The sequence below is a fragment of the Elephantulus edwardii genome, unplaced genomic scaffold (assembly GCF_000299155.1).
Source record: "Elephantulus edwardii isolate Elephantulus edwardi_28Jun2011 unplaced genomic scaffold, EleEdw1.0 scaffold00044, whole genome shotgun sequence".
Taxonomy (NCBI): Eukaryota; Metazoa; Chordata; class Mammalia; order Macroscelidea; family Macroscelididae; genus Elephantulus; species Elephantulus edwardii.
In genome coordinates, this window is record NW_006399794.1 from 2,141,158 (window position 1) to 2,153,059 (window position 11,902).

General features: G+C 42.5%; 1 protein-coding gene and 1 pseudogene across 2 annotated transcripts in view; one reads left to right on the forward strand and one right to left on the reverse strand.

Annotated features, from left to right (window-relative positions):
- USP47 (ubiquitin specific peptidase 47) overlaps positions 1-11,902 on the reverse strand; it is a 137,564-nt gene that overhangs the window by 104,461 nt on the left and 21,201 nt on the right. The window lies entirely within an intron of this gene.
- On the forward strand, positions 2,974-4,698 carry LOC102877631 (annotated as a pseudogene).

The window sequence follows — 11,902 nt, forward strand, 5'->3', positions numbered from 1 at the left end:
TGTTCTTTCAGCAGTCCACTGGAAATTTAGTAATCTCCAATACAAAAGCTCAAAGGCATCAATTCTGTCATCCTTATTCACTGTCCAGCTCGCAGGTGCATAGCACAAGATCAGAAAAATCATGGCCTGAATCAGATGCACCTTAGTTCTCAAACTGGTATCATTGTTCCTCAATAATTTGGAGAGGTTCCTAATTGCACACTTTCCCAGTACAATACATCTCTTGATTTTTTTGACTGTTACTATTAAGGGTGTTGACTATGGATTCAACTAAGGTATGGGAGGCTGGATTTTATGAGAAAGGAATGTGGCATCAGGATTGGCAGAAAGCTCATTAACAACCCAAATTATGCAGATGACACAATCTTGCTTGTCGAAAGTGAGGAACACTTGAAGAGCTTGCTGCAGAGAATCAAAGACTACAGCCTTCAATATGAATGACATCTTAATATCAAGTAGACAAAAATGTCACCACTAGGCCAACAGGCAACATCATGATAGATGGGAAAAGACTGAAATTGTCATTAACTTTGCCTTACTTGGATTCACAGTCAACACCGTTGGACCAGAAGTCAAGAAATCCAAAAACGTACTGCATTAGTACTGTCAAAGACTTCTCCAAAATACTAAAGACCAATGATATCAGTTTAAAGACTAAGGTGTGCCTAATACAGGCCAAGGTCTTTTCAATTACTTGTTATGTATCTTTTTCACTCAGACACTATTTATTTCAGAGCTGGGGATGACCAAGAACAAAGAAGAATAGATGAAAGAAGAACCATCAATGCTTTTGACTTCTGGTGCTTGAGAAGATTACAGAATATCTCAAGCACTGCCAAAGAACAAACAGGTATAGCTTGGAGAAAGGGAAACAAGAGGACACCTTAGAGGTAAGGATGGTGAAGCTGTCTCTCATATTTTGGTCATACTGTTCAGAGGGGCAATTCTTTGGGATGGGCTATTATGCTTGGAAAGGTGGAGAGTCAACAGAAGTGTCTTCCAAGACTCTCAACAAGATGGATTGATACAGTGAATACAGCAATGAGCTCAAGTAGAGACCGTGAGGATGGTACAGGACATGACAGAGTTCAGATAAACTGTTCATAGGGTCGCAATGAGTTGCCGTTGACTCAACAGTACCTAACAATAACACAGGCAATATGGGGATATAACATAAGAAAATTGTTAAAATAACTAAGGATATTTAAGACAGATAATTTATGATAATAAACTTCCTCTTGCAGGATTCTTCTATTTTGAGCAGTACCTACGAAAAATGGAGGTGAACGGGAGGGATGCCTCTTAAAATACTTTTAATAAAAACATTCATTTATTGGTTAATTTTTTAAAGAACTACTATCATATTTAAAGCTTGCTAAAACTTTAAACATCAAATCAAGCTCCTTTTCTTTTTTTACAAAGAAAAATTCAGAAGCCTAAAATGACTTGCCAAGATAATGCAGAACACAAGGCTATCTAAGTAATGTAGAACTTCTAATGACCATAATGATGATATATGTATGTCATTCAAACTGATGACAGGATTTTTCCCCTCTCACTTCTAAATACTCTTCCCATTTCTGCCTCAAACCTTTTAATAATTGCTTTACTAAAGGATGAACTCTGGTATCTTAATGGGTAAAGAGGTGCACTGTCAACTCAAAGGTAAGTGTTTCAAATCTACCAGCTGTTCCAAAGGAGAAAGATGATAACTTCCTGTGTGATTTATAGTCTTGGGAAACCCATTAGAGGGTCAGCTATGAGTTAATTCCTACTTTACAGCAATGAGGTAAGTTTTTACTAATGGTAATGGTAACTAATAGTATTATAGACATCTAAACTTAGAAACCCTAAATAAACTACTCTCAGGAGGTGAAATTATATACTGGAGATGAGAATGCAAAATTACACAGTCCTTTAGGGAAACAGTGTCACATTTTCTTCAAAGTTAAAGATACAATTACAGTGTTGTTATGTATCCTGGAATTAATTCTAATTCATTTTGTTGTTAAGTGACATTGAGTCTGAATCAATTCATAGCTGGACCGGCCAGCAGGTTTTCAGAATCATCCACTTCCTAAACAACATGCCTCTGGAAACTCTATGAACTTTGGTAAATGTTGATAGTTACAGAAAGGCTTCAGGATTTTTGTTTACAGGGTCACTATGAGTTGTGCTCAACTCGAAGGCAATTAACAATAACAACAACAATAAATCATAAAGGGAGAAAAAAAATGTCCATCTTTCTCCCTAAGAGGCACTGGTGATTTTAGATCACCTGCCTTTGGACTTTGATCACTAAAGTCCCCCTAAAATTCTAACTCATAGCAATACCCTCTCAATCTTAAAGGAAAGAGTAGAAATGCTGCAAAGATTTCCTAGCCTGTAATCTTTATTGGAGCATATGGCCAAGTCTTATTCACAAAGAACAGTTGGTGGGTTTGAACCACTGACCCTTCAGTTGCAGCCAAGCACTTAATCACTAAGCTAACAGGGATCCTTATGATTACCATTGTTATTTGCTGTTATTTTATACTATCAACTCTGAACCAACTCATAGTTGGCCCTCCAACTATGGCTCTGAAAGGTAGTAAACTGCATGGAGAGAATGTTCATCTTTCACCTGCAAGTAGCTGATGGATCTCAATCACATATCTTTGTGTTTGTTGGCCACACAATTCTTTATCACAAAGTAACCAGAACTCCCATTTATAACTATCATATGCCTCAGTAAGTTCACTGTGGGAATTTCCTCAAAATAAAATTAAAGCACACATCTTGCAAAGCTGGTATAAAAAATAGCTATAGCTCGGCACGCGCGGAGGAGCCTCTGTCCTGCGTCCTGGTTCCCACCGCTGCCTCGCATCCAGCCCAGGAGGGTCCTTTCGGCCGCTGCCGCTCAGAGCCGAGCCTTGTTTTCCCAGGGATTGACGGCAACACCCCCCCCCAGCAACCAAAAATGCCGAAACCACCATGGACGCGGAGCTGGAGTTCGCCATCCAGCCCAATACCACTGGGAAGCAGCTTTTCGACCAGGTGGTTAAGACCACTGGCCTTCGGGAAGTGTGGTACTTTGGCCTCCAGTACGTGGATAATAAAGGATTTCCTACTTGGTTGAAACTTGATAAAAAGGTGTCCGCCCAGGAGCTCAAAAAGGAGAACCCCCTCCAGTTCAAGTTCCGAGCCAAGTTCTACCCAGAAGATGTGTCAGAGGAGCTCATCCAGGACACCACCCAGAAGCTCTTCTTCCTCCAAGTGAAGGACGGCATTCTGAGTGACGAGATCTACTGCCCGCCTGAGACGGCAGTGCTCATGGGCTCCTACGCCGTGCAGGCCAAGTTTGGAGACTACAACAAAGAGAACCACAAGTCCGGGTACCTCAGCTCCGAGCGCCTGATCCCCCAGAGGGTGATGGACCAGCACAAGCTCACTTGGGACCAGTGGGAGGACCGCATCCAGGTGTGGCACGCCGAGCACCGCGGGATGCTCAGAGACAGCGCCATGCTGGAGTACCTGAAGATCGCACAGGACCTAGAGATGTATGGCATCAACTATTTCGAGATAAAGAACAAGAAAGGCACAGACTTTTGGCTCGGAGTGGACGCCCTTGGGCTGAACATTTACGAGAAAGAAGACAAGTTGACCCCAAAGATCGGCTTTCCTTGGAGTGAAATCAGAAACATCTCTTTCAACGACAAGAAGTTTGTCATTAAGCCCATTGACAAGAAGGCCCCGGACCTCGTGTTCTATGCCCCTCGCCTGAGGATCAACAAGCGCATCCTGCAGCTGTGCATGGGCAACCACGAGCTGTACATGCGCCGTCGCAAGCCCGACACCATCGAGGTGCAGCAGATGAAGGCCCAGGCCCGCGAGGAGAAGCACCAGAAGCAGCTGGAGCGCCAACAGCTGGAAACGGAGAAGAAGAGGAGGGAGACAGTGGAGAGAGAGAAGGAGCAGATGATGCGGGAGAAGGAGGAGCTGATGCAGAGGCTGCAGGACTACGTGCAGAAGACCAAAAAGGCCGAGAAAGAACTCTCCGACTAGATCCAGAGGGCCCTGCAGCTGGAGGAGGAGAGGAAGCGGGCCCAGGAGGAGGCGGAGCGCCTGAAGGCCGACCGTGAGGCCGCACTGCGGGCCAAGGAGGAGCTGGAGCGCCAGGCGGTGGATCAGATAAAGAGCCAGGAGCAGCTGGCTGCAGAGCTGGCTGAGTACACAGCCAAGATCGCCCTTCTGGAAGAGGCCCGGCGGCGCAAGGAGGATGAAGTGGAAGAGTGGCAGCACCGGGCCAAAGAGGCCCAGGATGACCTGGTGAAGACCAAGGAGGAACTGCACCTGGTGATGACGGCGCCCCCGCCGCCGCCTCCCGTGTACGAGCCAGTGAACTTCCACGTCCAGGAGAACATGCAGGAGGAGGGCAGCGAGTACACGGGCTACAGCGCCAAGTTGTCCAGTGAGGGCATCATGGATGACCGCAACGAGGAGAAGCGCATCACGGAGGCCGAGAAGAACGAGCGCGTGCAGTGGCAGCTGAGGACCCTGACCAACGAGCTGTCCCAGGCCCGGGACGAGAACAAGAGGACCCACAACGACATCATCCACAATGAGAACATGCGACAGGGGCGTGACAAGTACAAGACCCTGCGGCAGATACGGCAGGGCAACACCAAGCAGAGGATCGACGAGTTCGAGGCCATGTAGGCGCGGCCGAGGCAGGACTGTCCCCTGAGCGCGTGCTCCTGGGATTTGCCGGCTAGCACCTCTCATCATATTCCAGTTTTCTTTCCAGCGCGAGTAGTTCACTTCAGTGGGAGCGTCTGGGGGCCGGAGGGCTTCTGGGCTGTTACCCAATTGTATCATAGTGCCAAACAGGTGTTCTGTTAGGATCACACGGCCACTTCCTGTTTTGTGTTTGGAGCAGGACTGATTGGAGTTTAGGGAACAATGCCTAGAAAAGTCGGGAGAGGAGGTTTCACACTCGCACCTACGGCAGGTGTCAGTACAATTAAAACCCACCCGTGGCTCATTTCTGTGCCATACTTTCTTCTGTGTTTGGAGTTAGTTTGATAATTGATCTTGGGTCTTGATTTCTAGGAATAATCCATCTTTGTATGTTTGGGGGGTTTTTTTGAGGGGTGCAAATTGAGTCTAACACACACACACATTTCCTCCCTCCGGTACAGTCAGCCGACCAAATCCCACAGCGCTCACGCAGAGCAAGCGAGCGAGGCGGACACTCATGCTTATTAAACTGTTTTTACTTTGTTTTGCTTTAACATTTAGAGGGACACACCGTCGGACTTCTTCACCTAATTAATGATCAGCAATAGAATATAGTATTTATATATAAGTGATAATACGGATTTGTAACATTAGCTTTAAAAGGGAAAGTTTTGTTCTGTATATTTTGTTACCTTTTACAGAATATTAAAAGAATTAAATGTGGAAACAAAAAAAAAAATAGCTATAGCAGCTTTAGTCATCATAGTCCCAAATGAGAAAGAACCCAAATGTTCATCAACAAATTAATGAACAAATTGTGGTACTCAGCAATGTTAAGAAGTGTGGAGCAACAGCACAGGAAAGGAAGTCCCCGGATGAGATGGATTTATAAAGCAACTAGGGCAATGGGGGTAGGCATGTCAAAGTCAGTGAGATTGGCTCTGGACAGGGCAGGCTTCAGAGCTGCTGTATGTAGAGTCACTATGAGTCGCATGCGACTCGATGGCACATAACAACTGATACATGCACTAACATGGATAAATCTCAGAAGTTTTATGCCAAGGTGAAAGAAGTCAGACTCAAAAGGCTACAAACTTCTAATTATATACTATTTCCATTTATATTATTGTTGTTGTTGTTATGTGCCATCAAGCCACTAGCTACTCACAGCGACCCTATGGACAAGAGCCCCAAACGCCATTCTATCCTGTGCCAACCTTACTGTCTCAAACACACTCATTCCCACCACTCCACTCACAGAATCAATCCATCTCACCGAGGGTCTTCCTCTCCTGCGCTGCCCCTCCACTCTCCCAAACATGACGTCCCTTTCCAAGGACCAGTCTCTCCTTGCAAAGTATGTCAGGTGAAGCTTCAGAATCCTTGACTCCAAGGAGCATTCTGGCTTCACCCTCTCCAGGACAAACCTGTTTGTTCTCCTAGCAGTCCATGGTATATTCAACACTCCTCTCCAGTACCACAGCTCAAAGGCATCAATTCTCTTTCTATCTACCCTAGTCATTGTCCAACTCTCTGATGCATAGCACGGAATTGCAAAGACCATAGCCTGGATCAGGTGCACCTTAGTCTCCAGCCTGATGTCATTGCTCTTCAGTACTCTTGAGAGGTCCCTCACAGCTGATTTTCCCAATGCAATTTGTCTCCTGATTTCCTGGCTGCTGTTACCAAGAGTGCTGACTGTGGAACCAAGTAAACTAAAACTGTTAACTATCTCAATCTCTTCACCGTCCATACTGATGCTGTCAACTGGCCCAGTGGTGAGAATCTTTGTTTTCTTATTATAGAAAGGCAAAAAATAAAAACATTAACTAGATCATGCAAGGGATGAAATAAGAGAAGGGATTAACTATAGAAGTATGCAAGAAATTATTTTAGGAAACAGAAATATTTTGTATTTTGCTTATGAGAGTAATTGTTCAGGTTGAAGTTTACTGTTTGTATTAAGTTTCAATAAGTTGTTTTTAAAGTTTCATTCAAACATTTCCATTAGTTCTACTAGCTGCTCTACAGGAGAAAGCTGGGCAATCTCTTCCATATCCTGGAGGCTTGGTGACACTGAACAAACATTTCCATTAATTACTTGAGCCTGTTAGAGTAAGATTTTATAATTTTATGGTTTTCTCACCTAAAAATAATTATGTTGTTGTTAGGTGTCACTGCGTTAGTTAACTATGACTCACAACAACCCTAAAAACAACAGATCTAAACTATGCCCTATCCTGCACCAGCCTCAACATCTTCCCTGTGCTCAAGTCCACTGGTGAAGTCGCTGTGTCAACATATCTCTTTAAGCATCTTCTCTTTCACTGACTCTTTACCAGCCTAGCATGGTGTCTTTTTCCATGTATTGGCCCCTTGTAACAATATGCTCACAATAAGTGAGACAAACTTCTCTCATCTTTGCCTCTGAGGAGCACCCCAGCTGAACTGCCTTCAAGGCAGATTTGTTTATTCTTTTGGCAGTGCACAGCATACTGAACACTCTTTGGCAACACCACATTTTAAAGGCATATATTCTTTTCCAGTCTTTCTTATTTCAGATGCATAGGAAGTAATTATATAAAAATATGTTGGCTTGGATCAGGTGAACTTTAGTCTTCAAACAGACATTCCTGTTCTTTAGCACTTTGTCCTTGACAGTTCATTTGACCAAAGTAACATGTCTTTTAACTTTTGCCTGCTGCTACCTTCGATGCTGACTGTAGACAAATGAATCAACATACAACAATATAATAAGGAAAAGTTTGTAGTTATAGAGTGTAAGAAAAAGACATTAATAAATCATAAAAGTCTGGCACAAACTTAAAAAAATCCAAGTATCTAAACACAGTTAAGTGCTCAGTTGTTAACCTAGAGGAGTTTAAGTCCATTCTTATTCTGTGTGTGAAAGGGTACAACATCTTTCATAAAGATTACAGTCTAGCAACCTCTTCAACAAGTAATGCTGGCAAAACTGGACATCTATCTGTAGAAAACTGAAACAGGATTCTCATTTCACACAATACACAAAGAGACCTAGGAGTAAAATCCAAAACCATAAGGATCATATGAGACAAAATAGGACCAAGCTTGGAAGCCTTAGACTATGGCATCAACAGACTTACAAATATAGCCACATAGACAACCAGGAGATAAAACTGACAAATGTGACCTTCTAAAAATAATGTCCTTGTGTGCATCAAAATGTTTTTCCAACAGGGTGAAAAGAAAGCCTGGGAAAAAAACATTTAGCAATGACATTTCAGACAAGAGTCTCAAAACTAAAATTTACAGAATACTAATAGGGCCTCCACATGAAAAAGACTGATAACCCAATAACAAAATGGGCAAGACACAAAAAGATTCTTCACAAAGGAATACATTCGGATGGCTAACAAGTACATGAAGAAATGCTGAAAATTACTGGTAATCAGAGAAATACAAATGAAAACAAAAATGAAATATTTTACCCAAGTAGAAGTAGTAAAGTTCAACGAGACAGCAAGCAATAAATGTCAGATAGAATGAGCATAGAATGCTCATATACTGCTGGTGGGACTATAAAATGTATAATCACTCTGGAAGGAATTTTGGCTTTTCTTTAAAAAAGCCAAACATAGAAATCCCATATCATAGCTATCCTATTATTTATATTAACTAAAGAAATAGTCACATTATTATTATTATTATTATTATTTTGTGTGTATGTACCGTCAAATCAGATCTGCCTGGTACAGGAGGCGATTGCCTCTCCTTCCCCAGCAGAGCATCTGGTGGATTTGAGCCGTGTGTGTCTGGCATTACAGTGCAGCTTCTTGCCACGAGGCCATCAGAGCTCCCTAGAAACAGTCACTTTTGAGGAGCTAAGTCATACAGAATTAACTATTTCACTCTAATATACCTTGAAACTGGGGTTATAATAAACAGCTCCTCTTAATTAATTTTTTTTGCAGCACTGGGAATATCCCTGAAATGATCTTATTATTACCCCAATTAAAAACGGAGACTGCTACTGTTAGCACCAGAGCTCTCACTCTCATGCTACAGTATACCATCTCCAGGTAACTGAGCTTCAGCCAAAACAAAGGTGAGTTAAATAAAGAGTTCTCTGTACCAAGCTGGGCAGACAGGCCAGTGGTAAAGCACTCAGGAAGCAACTAACGAACAAACCTACTCACATAATTGTGTTATACACTGAAAGGGTGACAAAAGTACATCTTACAGGTTTTTTACTGTGGTTCTCAGTGAAATCCAAGGTACCAGATATTCCACTTACTTATTATTCAGGTGGGAAGGAGTGCTCAATGCTTCAAAACAAACCTACATTCCCTGAGTGCAACCTACAGTCTTTTTTGGGGAAGCAAGAAAGGCCTATCTGGTTAACCTACTATTATCCAAAAACAGCTATAATAATATACATCAACTGAGAACTGTCAGAAATATAATCTGGGTTTAGAAGAAGCCATGGTACTAGGGATATTACTGCTGATATGAGATTAATCTTTGCTAAAAGCAGATAGTACCAGAAAGATGTCTATTTGTTTTATGGACTATGCAAAGGTATTTGACTGGATCAGAGGAAAACTCATCACCAACTTGTGTTATGTAAGGATACAACCTGGCTTGCTGAAACTGAGGAGAACTTGAAGTATTTGCTGCAGATGATCAAGAACTGCAGTCTTCATATGGACTGCATCTTAGTATCATCACCAGGCCAATAGGCAGCCTCATGATAGATGAAGAAAAGACGGAGGCTGTTAACGATTTCCTCTTACTCAGATGCACAATCCACACCCTTGGCACCAACAGTAATCAAAAAACAAGTTGCACTGGGAAAAAATTGCTGCCAAGGACCTCTCCAGAGTGCTAATGAGTAACAATGTCAGTCTTAACAACTAAGGTGTACCCAACCCTGACCACAGTCTTCTCAACTGCTTGCTAAGTTATCTGAGAATTGGACAATAAATAAGGATGACAGAAGAATCATCTATGCTTTCGAATTGTGGTGCTGGAGAAGAATACAGAACATACCGTGGACTTCTAGGAAAGCCAACAGATATGTTCTGCAAAGGATAAAACAAGATTGCTCCTTGGAAGCAAGGATTTGGAAGCTCTGTCTCACATATTTTGGGCATACTGCTAGGAGGGGCCAATCCTTGGAGAAGCACAACATGGTTGGAATGGTGGAGGGTAGAGGACAGAAAGGCTCTGGATGAGATAGATTTAATAGGGTCAGGTGTGTCAGGGATGGTGAGGTTGGTGTTCATAGGGTCTCAATGGGTTGTAGCTGACATGATGGCACAGAACAGAAACAACTCCTGTGTTATCAGCACAAAATGTGACGCAGTATCACCAAAGGATATCTAGAACAACTCACATGTGGACAAAAAGTTTACGATCCATGATGATAGGAAAAATTTCATTTATAAACAAGAGTCCCAATTATATGATTAGGAAGCTCTGGTGGCACAGCCCATAGGTAGCTGCACTAATGCTAATCCAAAGGTCATGTCTCTTAGGCTGTTCAAATCACCAGCAGCTCTGAGGGAGAAAGATGGGCAATCTCCTTTTTTTTTTTTTATTTACAACCTTGGAAACTCAATAAAGGGTCAGGTATTGAACAGTACTAACTCAACAGCAATCAGAGAGAAATTACATGATCTCAAAATGAAAAAACAAAACAAAACAAGCAGGTGAGAGAAGACGGTGTTATCAAGTTTTCTCCCCAATTTCACTGCCAGATGTGCAGGCTGGGTTTAGAAGAGGTTGTGGTTCTAGGGATATTATCGTTAATGTTAGATGGATCTTGGCAGAAAGCAGAGAGTACCAGAGGAATGTCTGTGTTTCACTGACTATGCAATGGTTGACTGTGTGGATCAAAACAAGCTGTGGCTGACTCTGAGAAGAATGGGAATCCCAGAACATTTGACTGTGCTTAAGTGAAACCTATACTTGGACCAAGAGGCAGTCATCAGAACAGGGCAAAGACACAGTGCATGGTTCAAAATTGGGAAGGGTGTCTGCCAGTAATGTATTCTGTCTCCATACCTTTTCAATCTGTATGCAGAACAGTTCATCTGGAACACTGGGCTGTATGAGGAGGAATGTGGTATCAGGATTGCTGGAAGATTCAACAATCTGCATTATGGAGATGACACAACCCTGTTTGCTGAAATTGAGGAGGACCTGAAGTGCTTGCTGCAGAAGGTCAAGGACTGCAGCCTTCAATATGGATTGAAGCTCAACATCAAAAAGACAACGATTCTCACCACTGGGCCAATTGGCAGCATCAGTGTGGATGGTGAAGAGATTGAGATCGTTAACAGTTTTAGTTTGCTTGGCTCCAGAGTACTGAAGAGCAACAATATCAGGCTGGAGACTGATCCAGACTATAGTCTTCACAATTGTGTGCTATACATCAGAGAGCTGGACAATGACTAGGGATGATAGAGAACTGATGATGCCTTTGAGCTGTAGTGCTGGAGAAGAGTGTTGAATACACCATGGACTTCTATGAGAACAAACAGGTTTGTCCTAGAGAGGGTAAAGCCAGGCTGCTCCTTGGAGTCAAGGATTCTGAAGCTTCCTCTGACATATTTTGGGCATGTTGCAAGGAGAGACCAGTCCTTTGAGAGGGACATCATGTTTAGGAGAGTGGAAGGACGGCACAGGAGAGGAAGATCCTCAATGAGATGGATCGATTAAGTGATTGGGACAGTGGGAGTAGGTGTGTTGGAGATAATGAGGTTGACACAGGATAGAGCAGAGTTTAGGGCTCTTGTACACAGGGTCACTATGAGTCACAAGCAATTCGACGGCACACAACAACAACTACAACGTGCATTTTTAATATTCTTTAACACTGTACCATTCAACAATTCATATATAATTTTTTTCATGACATTGGCTGCTATCTGCACAACATATCAACACTTTCCTCATGCCCTGTCTACCCTGTTTCTTCTTTCCTTCTTATCTTTGCTTTATTTTTTTTTGGATAAATGTTGCCAGTTTGGTGTGTATATAACCAACCCTCAGTATCCCTGGAGAACTGGTTCTAAGACACATTTCTTCCTAAAAAATACCAAAATACTGCAAGTTGTTTATATAAAATAGCACAGTATTATATATAATCTATATACATTCACCCATACTTTAATTCAACTCTGTTGTTGTTGTTGTT